The sequence below is a fragment of the Lygodium microphyllum genome, chromosome 14 (assembly GCF_053477565.2).
Source record: "Lygodium microphyllum isolate KBCC chromosome 14, Lygodium_microphyllum_v1.1.10, whole genome shotgun sequence".
In the NCBI taxonomy this organism is placed as follows: Eukaryota; Viridiplantae; Streptophyta; class Polypodiopsida; order Schizaeales; family Lygodiaceae; genus Lygodium; species Lygodium microphyllum.
In genome coordinates, this window is record NC_141148.1 from 94,682,756 (window position 1) to 94,699,364 (window position 16,609).

Below are 16,609 nucleotides of genomic sequence, written 5' to 3' on the forward strand. Positions count from 1 at the left end.
TAACTTTAGCAATGGGAAAAGAGTTTTATTTGAAATTGTTTCAACAAATTAAGTGAGAAATAATTTGAGTATCAAACTCTAATATTAATGCTATATAAATTTTGTAAAGTTTAACTTGGGAATTATTGAAAATTTTCCAAAATCTTGCACCCACAATAATTCCCAACGAAGCCCAAGAAAAAAGGAATCCTTTGAAGCAAGTCAAACCTCTGAAATTTGACAGGGAGAGGCGAGAATGTGAAAGCCGATGCAGAAATTTGAATTGAATCCATGGAATATTATTTTATTGCTACTAGAACTGTGTCATCCAACCAAGCAATGATAGCTAAGCTAAAATTAGATGGTGAAGCTCGACTTTGGTGGAAGCAGTGGAGTCGAGATCAAGGTGTCCCTGAAAATACCATTACTTGGGATTTGCTAAAAGAAGTTGTAATAGCTTTTACCTCCAGCTTATCGCACCCAAAAAATGAATGAGTTTTTTAATTTGAAGTAAATGGGACTGACCCTAGAAGCATATTACTCCAAGTTTGTTTCACTTCTTAAATATGCACCCTCCAGGGATACTACTCAACAAGTGTCCAAGTTCTGCAATGGGCTAAATTCTCCTCTGAACACTCGTTTGGAATCAATGCGCCAAACAGACCTCCAAGATTCTTTGATTTGAGTTGCTTCTATTTGTGGGAAGTACAATCAAAGCCTAAAAATAATAAGTTCTGGAGCTACAATAACCAAAACAAAGGAGGATTCAAAGGTTAAGCAAAAAGAATCCAAGGTCAATTTCACCAAGGTTAGAAGAAAAAGGTAAAATCCATTGCAATTGGAAATTTTGTTCCTACCCAGGGAAGCAAGGATGATCTTAGATGCTTCCACTGTAATGAGCCAGGACATTTCAGGAGAGATTGTCCAAAGCTTAGTGGAAACCATCGCCTAGGCCAATTTTAAAGTCAAAGGCAGAGCTGCCCAAATTCGTGGTCAAATAGCTATGGCAAGAGGAAGGATGTCAAATATTACCCTTAAAGAGATTAATATGAAGGAAGACCCTACTATGGAAGAAGATATTGAAAAAGTGACTTTTCATATTGCATTCCACAAGAAGGATCCAAATCATCAATATTCGATAATACAGACACCAACTAATCACCGAGGTAAATCATTTAAAGTTTTGATTGATTGTGGAAGTACACACTCATTTATTTCACCCAAGTGTGTTGAGAACTTAGGAATAGATACAGTAAATGCATAAAAAGTGCTTGTGGAGTTAGCAAATGGAAAGGAAGTACTTTCTACACAGCAAACTGCCAAGGTAGAGTTTAACCTAGGAGAAAACCTTTCAAGTCTGAGGTTCAAGGTAATGAACCTAGGAGCTTATCAGTGTTTACTGGGAATGGATTGGCTAATTCCCAATGATGCTCATATCCATTGTGGAAATGTTCAAGTCACATTTTAGGATTTGAATGGTGAAATAGCAACTACACAAGGTGAAATAGGGAAACCTAAGACTCAATTAGCAAAAGCTTCTCGAATTGTGAAAGGCTTGAAGAAAGGATTACCTATTTACTTGATCAAGCTTAACAAGGTAAATCAATATGGTCAGACACTAGAAGAACCATAATGGTTAAAAGAACACGCTGACATATTTCCTAAAGAGCTAATTGAGTTACCTCCAGAAACAGAAGTCAATCATGAGATCAAACTTGTCCCAAGAGTCACTCCACTTGCAAAAAGACCTTACAAAATGTCTATTCCTAAAGCTATCAAATTGAAAGAGAAACTCAAACAACTGCTATATCAAGTAGTTCACCATGGGTTATATTCGGTCAAGTAGTTCACCATGGGGAGTCCTAGTATTATTCTAGAAGAAGAAAGATGGAACTTGCATATATCAACTCCCAAGGACTAAACTAGGTAATAGTGAAGAATAAGTACCTAATCTCAAGGATAGATGAGCTTCTTGATTGTCTACAAGGGCTAAACTAGGTAACAGTGAAGAATAAGTACCTGATCTCAAGGATAGATGAGCTTCTTGATTGTCTACAAGGAGCAAGGATCTCTTTTAAGATTGATCTTTGGTCAGGATATTATCAGATCAGAATCAAGGATGAAGATATTCCTAAAACTGCATTCAACACAAGATATGGTCATTTTGAATTCATTGTGATGTCATTTGGGTTGACAAATGCTCTAGCCACATTTAAGAGGTTAATATATGGCATTTTCAGACCTCATCTCGATGATTTTGTTATTGTATTCTTTGATGACATCCTAACTTATTCTAAGGAGGAATAAGATCATGAACCACATCTTCGCATTGTCCTAAAGACAATGAGAACACATAAGTTGTATGTCAAGAAGAAGAAGTGTGCCTTCTTCAAAAGGAATATGAATACTTGCAATTCATAGTGTCTATCGAAGGTATATCAGCAGATCCAGCCAACGTCAAGGATGGTCAAGATTGGCCACCCCCGACCACTATCAAGGAGGTGAGAAGTTTTTCTAGGTCTAACAGGATGGTATAGGATATCCATCAAAAACTATGCCCAAATTTTAGCACCTGTTTACAGACCTACTCAAAAAGCAAGTTGATATTATCTGGATGCCAATTGAACAATCTAGCTTTGAGCAACTAAAGCATAGTTTGATAACTACTCCTATCTTAAGTCTACCTGACTTAAGCAAGGAATTTGAGGTTTTCACATATGCCAGCTCTCTTGATTTGGATGTTTACTAATGCAAGAAAGTCATCCCGTAGCTTACTCTTCGAGAAAGTTGAAAGTCCATGAAAAGAATTATGCTACTCATGACCTAGAGTGGTTAGTTGTGATTCACACTCTTAAATTATGGAGACATTACTTGCTTGGAAATAAGTTTTCCTTAGTCACAGATCACAAAAGTCTTAAGTGGAATTTTACTCAACCTGATCTTAATATGAGGCAACGATGATGGATTGAAAGTTTGCAGGAGTATGACTTTGAAATTAAGTTCACACCTGGTAAAGAAAATGTAGTAGCACATGCCCTTAGTCGTAAAGCCTTCCTTAATGCTCTTATCACTGAAGAGCCATCTAGGGCAGAAACTCTGGCTACAATGTTATCAGTGATGACTAATCCTATCATTGAGTTGACTAAGAATGAAGCAAATAAGGACCTAGACTATCAACAATTGTTTTGGGAAGTTCAAAATAAGGAATAAGATCCCAAATTCAAGACCAAGTATCAAGAATTCTCAACAAATGAGGATGAAGAACTTGTTTATTTTAGAATGAGACTATACATTCCTTCAAGTCAGACTCTCAGGAGAAGAATACTTTGGGAAGCACATGACTCTCCTTTTTTGGGACACCTGGGTTATGCAAAAACTCTTAATCCTATCAATAAAAGCTATTACTGGCAAAGACTCAAGGGTGATGTACTTAAGTATATTACTAAATGTATAAATTGCCAAAGGGTAAAAGTTAAATGTGTCAAGTTACCAAGAAAACTCCAACCACTTGACATTCCCCATATGAAATGGGAGTTTACCAACATGGACTTTGTAGTTGGGTTACCTTCTGTGCAAGGAGGATATAACTCAATGATGGTGATAGTAGACATGTTAACAAAGGTCACTCATCTTATTCTAGCAAAAACCAATTACAAAGCTTCAAACATTGCAAGAATTTTTGTAAAATAGATTTTTTAGGTTACATGGGTTACCTAAAATAATCATTAGTGATCGTGATCCTCTTTTCACATCACATTTCTGGAGAAGTTTATTTGAAGCCATTGGAACCCAACTTTCAGCATTGCTTATCATCCACAAACTGGTGGGCAGACAGAACGAGTTAACCAGGTGATTGAGGATATTCTATGCATGTATTGCAGCAAGAAATATAAAAGGTGGATTCAGTATCTACCCTTACTAGAATTTTCTTATAATGCCTCCTATCATTGAAGTATTTAGATGACTCCATTTCAGGCACTATATGGTCAAGATTGTCGTATGCCACTTAATTTTTTCAATCCTACCCTAAGAGTAGAAGCTTCAAGAAAAATGTTAGAAGAAATGGATGATCAAATCAAGATTATCAGACATGATATTCAAACTGCCAAGGACCAACAAAAGGCATATGCTGATCTAGAAATGCAAGAATGAATCTTCCATGAAGGAGACATGGTCTTCATCCTCTGTGTCCATCCAAAAAAAAATTCCCTATCTTTAGGAGAATTTAAGAAGTTAAGTCCAAGATATAAGGTTCTCAAGTGCTTAGGACCAAGGGCTTACAAAAGATAAAACTCCCTAAGAATTTAAAAATCCACAATGTATTTCATGTTAGCTTATTGAAAGCATACATAGCTAACCCTAACCATATCCTTGATGATCAACAAGTTGTATTACCTAGCCAAGGAGTCCTTGAGCCAAAATCTGACAGAGTAATTAATATAAGAGAGAGAAAATGTTAGTTAGTTTATAAGGTTAGTTTAGTAAGTTAGTTATAAGGTTAGTAAGGTTAACTTATATAGCTTACTAACCATTATAACTAACATACTAACTTTTTTAAAACATAAATGTCAATTAGTTTATAAGGTTAGTTTAGCAAGTTAGTTAGTAAGTTAGTCATAAGGTTAGTAAGGTTAACTTATATAGCTTACTAACCATTATAACTAATATACTAACTTTTTTTTAAGAAAAAGATTTTTTAAAAGAAGAAATGTCAAACATATCTAACACCACTGGAAAGGGGGCCACCTCCCAATCGAACAAGCCAAGAGCCTTATCATTATCATCATCATTATCATCATGATCATCGTCGTCATCATCATCATTATCATCATCATCATCATCATTGTCATCGTCATCATCATCATCATTAGCGTCATTATCTTTATCATCATCATCGACATCATCATCGTAAACAACTTCATGACCACGTTTTTCTTTTTTTTTAAATAAACAATAAAAAAGAGAGAATCTCTCAATCTAAGTGAAGGAGCTATTTTGGCATAAAGAGAGGAGAAAGAGAAGGGAAGGGAGAGGTAGCATGCACTCCCCTCTACCTATTTAAAGGCATGCCCTCTACTCAAATGAGAAAAAAGAAGGATACCGTGAGAGGCTATGAAAGGGAGTTAGAGAGAGAGAGAGAGAGAGAGAGAGAGAGAGAGAGAGAGAGAGAGAGAGGGAGAGGAATTTCCTTGAGAGGCTGTGAGAGAGAGAGTTAGAGAGAGAGTTAGAGAGGGAGAGAGTTAACTCAACCCCCCCTCTCTCGATCATCAACTAGGCAATCTTCTCTCATGCTCTCCCATCCTGAGTTCATTCCTCCTCCTTTATCTCTCAAGCCCATTTGCGAATGATGGCTCCAAAGCAATGAGGTGCAAAAACCATAAGATCCACCATAATTGCAGTCAAAGAATGGGTATTGCCAAAGATACGGGAGTGCCCAAGGTTGGTGGAGTTGCCACCACTACCAATGGAACATCGGGTGTCACGAACGTGAATGCAAGCAAAGATAAAATTCCCAATGTTGTCGTGCCAAACCAGGTTAGGACTCAAAAATAGGCTATTATTTTCATACCGCCATATAAAATAATAAGGTTTTTGCTAAAATTTTACATAAAATGTTACCTTTTGCATTAAATGGTACAAGAACTACTTGTTAGATTGCATTGACAACATCCATATAAAAATTAGTACATAAAATATAAGCTTCCATATTTACACTTACATGAAATGATAGCTTTCATCTAGAGAGTGTATTAGTGCATGCATAAACTATTAACTGCTACCTATGATTTGTAGTTAGATTAATCAAGATTATAATCCGTAGAATTATGATGGAAATAATTGCAGGCGAATATTGCACGAAATAAGTAAAGAACTATATGTGCATTCAAGACTAGTTAAATAAAATAACTCGATATATCTATTGTCAAATGCGACAAGGTTAAGTATTGATTAATGCTTGGAAAAGTCTATTTAAATGTAAATCTAAAAATGTGAAGAACAACTTAGACCCTCCCAGTCTATCGTATCACCTACAAACTCCAAAAAATTGAAATAGAAGGATAAATAGGAGGGTCACTACCAAGCAAAAAAAGCACCTCCCTCATAAAGGAAGGGCCCCACATCACTTGGTAGTGACCCCTTTTGCAGGTGTCATTGAAGCCTCATATTTGCTTTCCCTTTCACTTGAAACTTTTTTGAATCAAAGGAACTTCATTACCATATAGTGCATGAAATTTTTTTCTCTCGAGGCATCCTTGATAGAGGTATTGAATTTATCAAGGGCCTTCTTGAAGTCCAAGAGATCCTCAATGGACCAAGGTGTTTTGTTATAATACTAGAATACTATGTCTAATGCCTCTCAAACTTTGGTCTTCTTGTTCATTGGTTTTCTATCATCCCTATGGTCTTTTACTACATTATGTAGCGCTTTCCATTGGTTGTGATGAATGCAAGAAGAACCTTTTTCGAACTTGCCATGGAAGCCCAGAAACCTCTTGCCTTAACCCCCCTATTGAGGGCTTCTTGAGAACACTATTTTCATTTTTGGATCTCTAAGGATTTGCCTTGATCATGACATTCCCTCCATGGATACCAATGTCTAACAAAACCCTCTCAATAGCCTTGATAGCACCATCCCTAGCCTTTTGAGGTTGTAATTTCCATGCAAATCTAATGTACAGATGCACAATTTTCTCAACTATTCTACACAAGACATGTAATGTGCACATGTGGACGTTTGTTAAAGGGATATCTAGAATGGCTTAAAATTTTGGATCTTTGGTGTGTCTATTGAGCACCTTGTTCCAACTAGCAGCATTGCACTCCTTGGTCATGGTCATGTAGTAAATGCAAGGACTCTTAGCAGTAGTCCCTTTTGACACATTATGCATGTACTTTAGTGTCTTTAAATCTATAGTCATGTGCCACTCCACTTTATTTTGTCCAAACCCTTTCATGCTTAGATTCTCCCTTAATTGTTGAGAACTTATCATCTTGATCATAGAAGTTCATTGAAACACCCAGTTCAACATGTCGATATCTTCAGTGTCACCTAAAATGCTCCCAACCACTAGATGTCTTGGTCTGTGATTACATGCCAAAATGCATTGAGTCCTCCAAGCCTTCACCTCCTCTCACGTGGAGCCTTGTTCATCAAAGTGATAGAAACTCTCTCCATTTTCTTGCCCTTCACAATCTTAGTTTCATCCATCTTGATAACAAAAATGGAAACCCCATTTGCATTTGCATGCTCTAGTATGTAAAACCTAATCATTGCTCTTTGCAACATCCTAAGGTCAAAGAAAATATTGTTAAAGCTATCATAGTTTATCACTCTCTTCTTTCCAAGATAATTGTCTATGATGTGAAAGAGCTTGCCAAGGACTCGCTGGTTGATGTTATGTCTTGTTTCTTGAATTGAAGATGGCTTTGGAAGCAAACAACCCTTGATCCTTTTCTTCTTCAATGTCTCTTGCATAACTTTGAAGACTTGTGTGTAGCTTTGTCTAGTAATTCCCTTGTCCAAGGTGATTTGCATGTCCTCTTTGTTTAGGAAGGACCCTTACAAGAAATTTTCAACACACTGCTCCTTGGCTCTCTTAAACCTCTTCTCAGTATACATGCTCCTTTTACAGGTTCGGGAGAAATTATGTTTTTGTAGGCTTCCAATGCTTTCTCTGTGTTACTTGTTGCTTTGTCCAGGTGGAGGATGGCTGTAATATTTCTGCTAAAAAATATTATGAGCCCGCGTGAGTCTCATGCAATGATAATTGCGGCATTGAAGATATGAATTGTGCGATCTTTATGTTGTACACAACATGACCCTCCACTGGCAAAAATCGAGACTAAGGTTTTTTTAAATACCCGCGTATCTACATGTGAACCTCCTCTTGGGAGGAGGATAAAAGGATATTAAGGGGATGAAAATTCAAAAATATTATATTATCCCTTCTTTCCCCCAGCCAAAGGCTATGCTGGAGGAGAGGGAGTAAGGCGCTGATGATTAAGCGCTATAATTGGACGACGTGGGGGGATGAGGCCATGCATCAGGCCGCGGTGGGGGGGGGGCGAGGTCCCCCTCCCTTCACCTATAAAAACCCCCTGTGGGGGTGGGGGAGGGGGGGGGGGGGGGGGGGGGGGGGGGATAAAAGGGGGAGGGTCTTGAGGCTAATTGAGGACGACCAGGCGTGGACGAGAAAGAAGCCATCGTGACGCTGCCAGGCTGTTGTCGTGAGAGGAGGGGCTGAGAAGGCACCGTGTGCCGTGCTGCCACCGCCTCTAGCCTGAGCCGCCGCCAGCACCGTCTAGATTCGCCGCCTGGCCACGTTGGCCGCCATCATCAAAATCCCATCTCCCTGCCACGTGCAGTATAGCTAGAAGTCTTTGAAGCTTCTTAGAAGCTTCTAAGGGGGGGGCTCTTTAAGCCCCCTTTCCCCCCTTGCATCCTCGGGAATTAAGCACTTCCCCTTGCATCCCCCTTCCCGTGGATTCACACTAGCCGATCTTAAACCCCTTTTCCATTGCATTATTACACAAGAGGTTTTTACCTCAGGAATTAAGGCATTTCCCCTTGCATCCTCGAAGAATCCATTTACCCTGATTTTAAACCCTTCCCGTGGATTCTCCACCCAAGTCTCTATAAAAGCCACCTTAGCCCGGTTTTTAAAGCCTTTCCATAGCATTTCCACAAAGACTCTTTATCCCAGTTTCCTTTTAAAACCCCTCCCACACAAGTCCTTTAAAAGCTACTTTATTCCTTCTCGTGGAGGCCATTTTATATCTGGAATTTAAAGGCCTTTTTCATTTCATCTGTCACAAAACCAATATCCTTGTCGGGTTTAAGGGCTTTCCCATTGAGCCCTCCTAAAGATAACTTCTCTTTCCTCCAAGCTTCGAGAAGGAAGCCTATAAGGCCTTCCAAAGCCCAATTCCGCAAGACGGTGCATCAGTCAAGGAAGCCAAATCCCAAAGGGAATTGCGCATGCGAAGGAGACGGGCCAAGAACATAGGACTGCGGCCAAGGCAAGAAGGTCAAATTCTCGATGGCCCCTAAAAAGGCACAAGGCACAACCACATAAGGATCATCTCCTAACATTCATGTGGACATTTCACCGAACCCACAAGTCCAGATTTTCTTTCTATTTTTGAATTACGTCAAAAATATTGCAATTATGCATGGTCAATTCACGGAAGTAAGAGGCACTTTTATGATTGAAATACGTTGGCTATTTTAAAGGAAATAATTCACGAATGAAGAATCTATCAATTGTATTTTTTAAATGGAATGTATGAAATATGTTTATGCATTTTTAGCAAGTGGGTTCTATGCATTACAAGTAACAAATCTAGAATAACAATAATTATCATTACAAAGTCAGAATTATTGTAGTACACCTTCAACTATGCATGGAAAGATTAAATCGCATGTCGCATTATTAGACGAATCTTTCTTAGTAATGATTCATTAAAGAAGATTTCTAACAATCATAGGGATTTGCAAGGCATGGAAATGATTCTAGGGTTGCATGAAGTAGATTAAACTCTAGTCAATTGGCATAGATCTCAATCAACTACGTAAGTAGTTACCAAAGGTTGTGTAATGCCCGTTTAGCGTACGAATATTTCATTCAGAAATGAAGTTAGGGAAAGACTGCATGGTTCATTTTAACATAAAACCCTAAAAGCTTAGTGGCATGAATCTTGAATGCATGTTCTAGAAGGATCAATAGAAATTATGTCGTAACTTAACATGTGCTTAGTCTTAACAAGAAAAGTTAGGGATTGCAAATCTAGAGGAAATGAATTGTATGCTTACATAAATTATGTCGAACGCAACTAGTTTTTCCCTTCTTTGATCAAGCAATATCTTTATGAATAGACAAGTACATTGTTTTACCCTAAACACTTGAACCACAAAGGACTCGCTTAAGAATGGTTAAATTGATGCAACATATCCCAAGTGCTTACTAGGGTTTAGCACGTTGAGGATGTGACCTAGTTGCTCTTATTGCCAAGCTGAAACTCTCATACCCTAAAGACCTGCCCACATTCACGGAATATAGGGACAATAGGACATACTTGCAAGAAACGATCTAGGGTTTCTACCCTAAGGATCACTCGCTAAAAAGATGAAACTCGGATTGAGATGGAACCCTAGGACCGACGATGTTGGACTAGTGCAATTGGAAGTGGATTGGATATGAAGACACCCTAACCCTGTTTCCTATCTAATCATGATTCTGTGATTAGAAGACGTCGTTTGATGGGTAAAATAGTCCCATGGATTAGATGCGACACTTGTGCAACAAGTTGCAGAGTCGCATGATCTTGTGGGTTAATCATACGAGAATGGCCAATTCCTCGGAATGAGATTGGCAGATTCTTGCGCAAGTTTATATTGCAAGAGGTTGAGTAGTCATCCTGTTATAGCACCTTTCTTGGGAAAGGTGACCAAGATAAGGGAATTATATATTTTCTTGGAAGCAAAGGGCCAATCAATAGTTTGGAGCAACATATTTACTGTTTATAGAACTTAAGATATTGGTTAAGTTGGGTTAATAGGGTACGGCCCTAAGCCAAGGACATAAGGGTCAACAAACAATCCCTTGGGAATCTTGCCAAGTCGCAATTGATCCCGGATCGAATGTTGGATGCATTCGGAGAGAAGGATTCACTCCTTAGCAGTCGGCCAAAATAACGACCACTGGAAATGATTGTGCTTGTAACAGTTTAAAGAGCACTGTTTGATTTGTTTGCTCAAGGAATTAAAGGATGAAAAAATATCTAATGCTTCAGGTTGAAGGCTTGAAGGGAGAGGAAGCCTCAATTACCCCGGACTGTCTGCCTGACCCTAACCAAGGGGATTGTTAGCCGCGCCGGGTAGGTGGACCGAACCCGCCACGAGAGGTCTCTCCGTTGAGTGCTACTTGGAGCAGGAGGATTCTTGGGTGCCAGGGGGCTCTAGCCGTAAATCCCTCGCCTTCCGGGCCCTGCACAAGAGGCCAACATGACTCGGGATTGGATCTCGAGGCCCACATACTAGTCTACGAGCGGAATCTTGGATTAGTAATCCCGATGGATTACTGAATAGCCTTCGAGCGGATCATGGATAAGCCTACGGGGGGCTGGACTTTATAAATGTATTTCAAAGATAAATATGATAACTTGTTGAAAAGGAACTTGTTTGACACTGTTTTTCTATGTCAAGTGCTAAGATTACGTGAAAGAACCAGTGCCTAACGGTCTAATTAAGGAAGCTGCTTGATGCATGTCCAACTAAATGTGGTAGGTAATTAGACAACTAAAACAACCTAAGGAAAGTGCGGTGGATGTGGCCATGGGTCCGTCCTACGGATGGGTGGTCCCGATTGGTCGGGAACTTTTCTCAATCATAATGGATAGCAAGAAGATCATTTCAAAGGAAATGAATAGCAAGGGCGCTGACCTAGAGACTAGGTTATAATAATCCTCGTTTACGCTATTTTAGGGAAATGGAATGGGTCTATGCCTTATGGCAGAGAGGGTCGAGCCTTGCATCCCTCTTGTTTCCCATTCACCTTGAACTAAGTGCAGCGTGAATCCTCTTCGGCCTTGGCATTTCTGCGTAAAGTAGTTCGCTCGAGGTTCGATGCTAGTTGCCATTTAGGAAATGACCATTGGGAAAAACCCTGATTCAGGTCGGTCTTAAGTGGGAACGGCCAGAATACTTCTGCTACGTGGCAGACGTGGAAAGTCCTATATCACAAACCCCGTGACATTCCATGGGAGTGCCGGTGGTAGCTTTCTAGACCTCCTTTCCGATGGACTGCTAAGACGTGTCCTGAAGGGAATAGGGGGACACGTTACAGTTAGTATCAGAGCGAACCAACAAAGGATTTGTTTTTTAAGAAATCTTAATAAGAACAAGTAAAGCAAATGTAGCTATTCAGAACAGTTCCTTACTTTCGATGCTGTCTTGCAGAATTATGAAGCATGGAACACTGTTCCGAGTCATGTTTATGACCGCGATGCATTCCCCGGATTATCGACAAAGGGTTGATATGATGAGCATCCTAGATAGTATTTATAATCCATCGCCTTTGTACGTGGAACGAAGATGGACGGGTGACTCAGGAATCTACTACATAGCTGCCCACCGATTTGCATACCTTCAAACCAACCCAAAGAGGATCAAGTGGTTGGAAGACCTGAAGATCGTGAAGCTGTTAATTTTTGTGGAGGTTCGCGTAAACTTAACTTTACTTATTCAAGATCGAAGGGTTGAGTTGAACTCATATGTATATGAGGAAGTGACCTGTGTAATCCCCGCCGACAGGATCAAGGTGTTGGGGCACTATGAGAAGAATGGGTTCCAAAGGAAAGGATACCCTCATCTTCTGATGACTTACCGATTCCTAAAGATCCATGACCCGAAACCATACTATTATCCAGTTCCCTTAGATAAATGTAATACAACACTATTCTCCCCGAACTAAATGTAACAGCTGCTTCGTCATACCAAGAGATGTTGTGCTCCGAAAGGGCTAGACCCATATAAATGGAATAAGACTTCTTTTATCAATGTCTGTTTTGTCTATTAGAATTGATAAAAATTTAAGTGACTAGATTGCTTGGTTGATAGCTGAATTGGGTATGAAATATAAATCATAACAATTAGCAAGTTATAACGTTAAGAATCCTTTATTCAGGCACAACCCTAGGTATAGATTCCCAGTTCGCCTCCTACATCAAGTACTGCCATGATCCAAGAGAAGAAGTTTCTTCTCAAGCAGATTAAGCTGCCTGAATTTAACGGGAAAGGTAGGACTATCCAAGAGGATGTTGAGATTTGGATAGAATCCATGGAGGATTACTTTGAAGCAGCCAGTATTGCACCCGCCAACTAGGCTATGCTCGCCAAGCTGAAACACCAGCGAAGCTAGGCTTTGGTGGAAGCAATGGTGCAGAGATCAAGGGATCACGGAAGGATCTGTTACTTGGGAAAAGCTGAAGAAAGATGTGCAAGGAAGATACTTACCACCTGCGTATCGCATGCAGAAAATGAACGAGTTCTATGAGCTGAAACAGCTGGGACTCACTCTTGATGCATACTACTCTAAATTTGTTTCACTTCTTAAGTATGTGCCACAGATGGACATGACACAGCAGGTGTCAAAATTTTGTGCTGGTTTAAACCCACCAGTGATGAATACCCGTCTTGAATCTATGCGCCCATCAGATCTACAGAGCGCACTCATTCGTGCTGCTCCTATAATTCAGGAGGTGCAAGCTAGGCCAAGAGATAACAAAACTTGGTCTTATAATGACCCGAACAGAGAAGCATATAGGCCTCAAATGAAGAGAGTGCAAGGCCAGAATTGAGGACAAAGAAAGAAAGCAAGGACTAGTAATGCCAACAACTTTGTCTCTACCCAAAGCAATGGCCAAAACCTCTGTTGTTTCCACTCCAACGAGCCCGGTCATTTCAAGAGGCAATGTCCCAAGCTTGGAGGAGGACATCGCCAAGCACCTTTCCAAGGAACTGGCCGTGGCCAGGGAGCCGCTACCCAAGGCAAAGGAAGAACCGCCTGTGTTGCCAACAGGGAAATGTGCGAAGAAGAAGATCCAACCATGGAAGCAGAGGTTGAAAGGGCAACAATCCATGCCGCTCTTCACAAGAAAAGGCCAAATCGCCAATTTTCGGTGATTCAGACACCATCAGATTATCAAGGTAAAGGTTTCAAAACCTTGATTGATTGTGGCAATACACATTCCTTTATCTCACCAGCTTGTGCAAGAAGATTAGGAATAGCCGCAATAGAAGCACCTACCTTGCTTGTGGAATTAGCAAATGGTCGTGAGGTCACTTGTACCAGGCAAACTGCTAAGGAGAAATTCCTTCTGGGAGGAAAGACGACTTCGGTCAAATTCAGAGTCATGAACTTAGGTATCCATGAGTGTCTACTCGAAATGGATTGGCTTAAACCTAATGACGGCCACATCCATTGTGGAAAGGGCCAAATTTCCTTTCAAAACTCTGAAGGGGAATTGGTCGCAACTCAAGGTGAGGCTGGAAAACCAAAAATTCAATTGGCCAAAGCATCTCGGATTATAAAGGGAGTTAGAAAGGGACTACCTGTCTACTTGATTAAGCTTAATAAGTTAGATCAGAAGCAGGAGTCTAGTGAAGGACCTTCATGGCTAAAGGAATACGTGGACATATTTCCTGAAGAGTTGACAAAACTCCCGCCTCAAAGAGAAGTGGATCATGAGATCAAGCTAGTGCCAGAAGCTACGCCAATTGCAAAGAGACCTTATAGAATGTCCATCCCGAAAGCAATTGAGCTGAAGGAACAATTCAAGCAACTGCTAGATCAAGGCTACATCCGTCCTAGTAGTTCACCATGGGGAGTTCTAGTACTGTTCCAGAAAAAGAAAGATGGAACACTTCGACTGTGTATTGATTACAGAGGGCTGAATCAATCAATTTTTAAGAACAAGTACCCTATTCCTAGAATAGATAAGCTTCTTGATCGTCTTCAGGGTGCGAAGATCTTCTCCAAGATTGATCTCAGGTCTGGTTACTATCAGATAAGAATCAAGGAAGAAGATATCCCAAAGACGGCCTTTAACACAAGATATGGACACTTTGAGTTTCTAATTATGTCATTCGGGCTTACGAATGCACCTGCCACCTTCAACAAGTTAATGCAGGATATCTTTAGGCCATATCTTGATGACTTCGTACTCGTCTTCTTCGACAACACTTTAGTATATTCCAAACAAGAAGAAGATCATGAACCCCAACTTCGAATTGTCCTTGAGACAATGAGATCACATAAGCTCTATGCTAAGATGAAGAAGTGTGCATTCTTCAAACATCAGATTGAATATCTGGGATTCATCGTATCAGCGAAAGGAATCTCAGTGGATCCAGAGATGTTCTAGAATGGCCAATACCAAAAACTGTCAAAGAAATACGCAGTTTTCTTGGATTGACAGGATGGTATAGGGTCTTCCTCAAAAGCTATGCTTTGATTGCAGCACCTCTGACGGACTTACTAAAGAAGCAAACATCCATTGCATGGTCAGCTCTACTGATCAATCTAGCTTTGATAGATTGAAGCAAAGTTTGGTATCAGTACCTATCCTAAAACTTCCAGACCTCAGTAAGGAGTTCGAGGTAGTAATTGATGCTAGCACGCTTGCTTTAGGATGTGTGCTCATGCAAGAAGGTCATCCTATAGCATACTCTTCAAGGAAACTGAAGAGCCATGAGAAGAATTATGCTACCCATGATCTAGAACTGTTAGCTGTCATCCATGCTCTAAAGCTTTGGAGACACTACCTGTTGGGTAACAAGTTTACTCTAGTAAGACTGATCATAAGAGTCTCAAGTGGATCTTTTCCCAGAACGAGCTCAACATGAGGCAACGTCGGTGGATTGAAGTGTTGGAGGAGTATGATTTTGAAATCAAGTACCGACCGGGAAAGGAAAATGTAGTTGTCAATGCACTCAGTCGCAAGGCATTCCTTAATTCTCTAATCTTGCAAAATCCATCAACAGCTAGATCTCTAGTTACAAAGGTATCTATGCCAAACAACCCAATACTTGAGCTAGCTAGAGAGGAAGCATGCCATGATCTAGTCTATCAAAAGATGCTAAGGGATATCCCTATCAAGGACCAGGACTAAAAGCTACAGGCTAAGTATCATGAATTCTCTATCAATAGTGGACTTGTCTACTATAGAACGAGATTATGTATACCTACAAGCCAGTCACTTAAGCAGAAGATACTGTGGGAAGCTCATGATTCCCCTTTCTCAGGACACCTTGGCTATGCCAAGACCCTCAATGCAGTTAGGAAGAGCTACTATTGGGAAAGACTTAAACGTGGCATTCTCAAATATGTCACTAAGTGTTTGTCTTGTCAATGTATCAAAGCCGAACATGTCAAAATGCCAGGAAAGTTACAACCACTTGACATTCCCCAAATGAAATGGGAATTCATCAGTATGGACTTTGTTGTTGGCCTACCCCAAGTTCAGGGAGGATACAACTCCATCATGGTTGTGGTTGACATGCTTACTAAGGTTGCACACCTTATTCTAGTAAAGACAAACTATAAAGCCTCAGACATTGCAAGGTTGTTTATCAAGGAGATATTCAAGCTACATGGGTTACCCAGAAGAATCATTAGTGATCATGATTCTCTCTTCACATCATATTTCTGGAGAGCTATCTTTGAAGCCATTGGGACTCAACTCTGTTTTAGTACAGCTTACCATCCCCAAACTGATGGCCAAACAGAGCGAGTCAATCAAGTCATCAAGGATATGCTAAGGGCACACTACTGTCGTGAATCAAAAAGGTGGATTCAATACTTGCCTTTGGTTGAGTTTGCCTACAATGCTTCTTACCAACAAAGCATTCAGATAACCCCTTTTCAAGCATTGTATGGCCATGACTGTCGAAGTCCCCTAAACTTCTCAAATCCAACCTTGAGGGTTGAAGCTTCAAGGTAGATGCTGGAAGAGATGGATGACCAAGTAAAGTCAATAAGACAGGACATCCAAGTCGCCAAGGATAGACAAAAGGCATACTCGGATTTGAAGCGTCAAGATAGAATCTTTGAGGAAGGAGACATGGTCT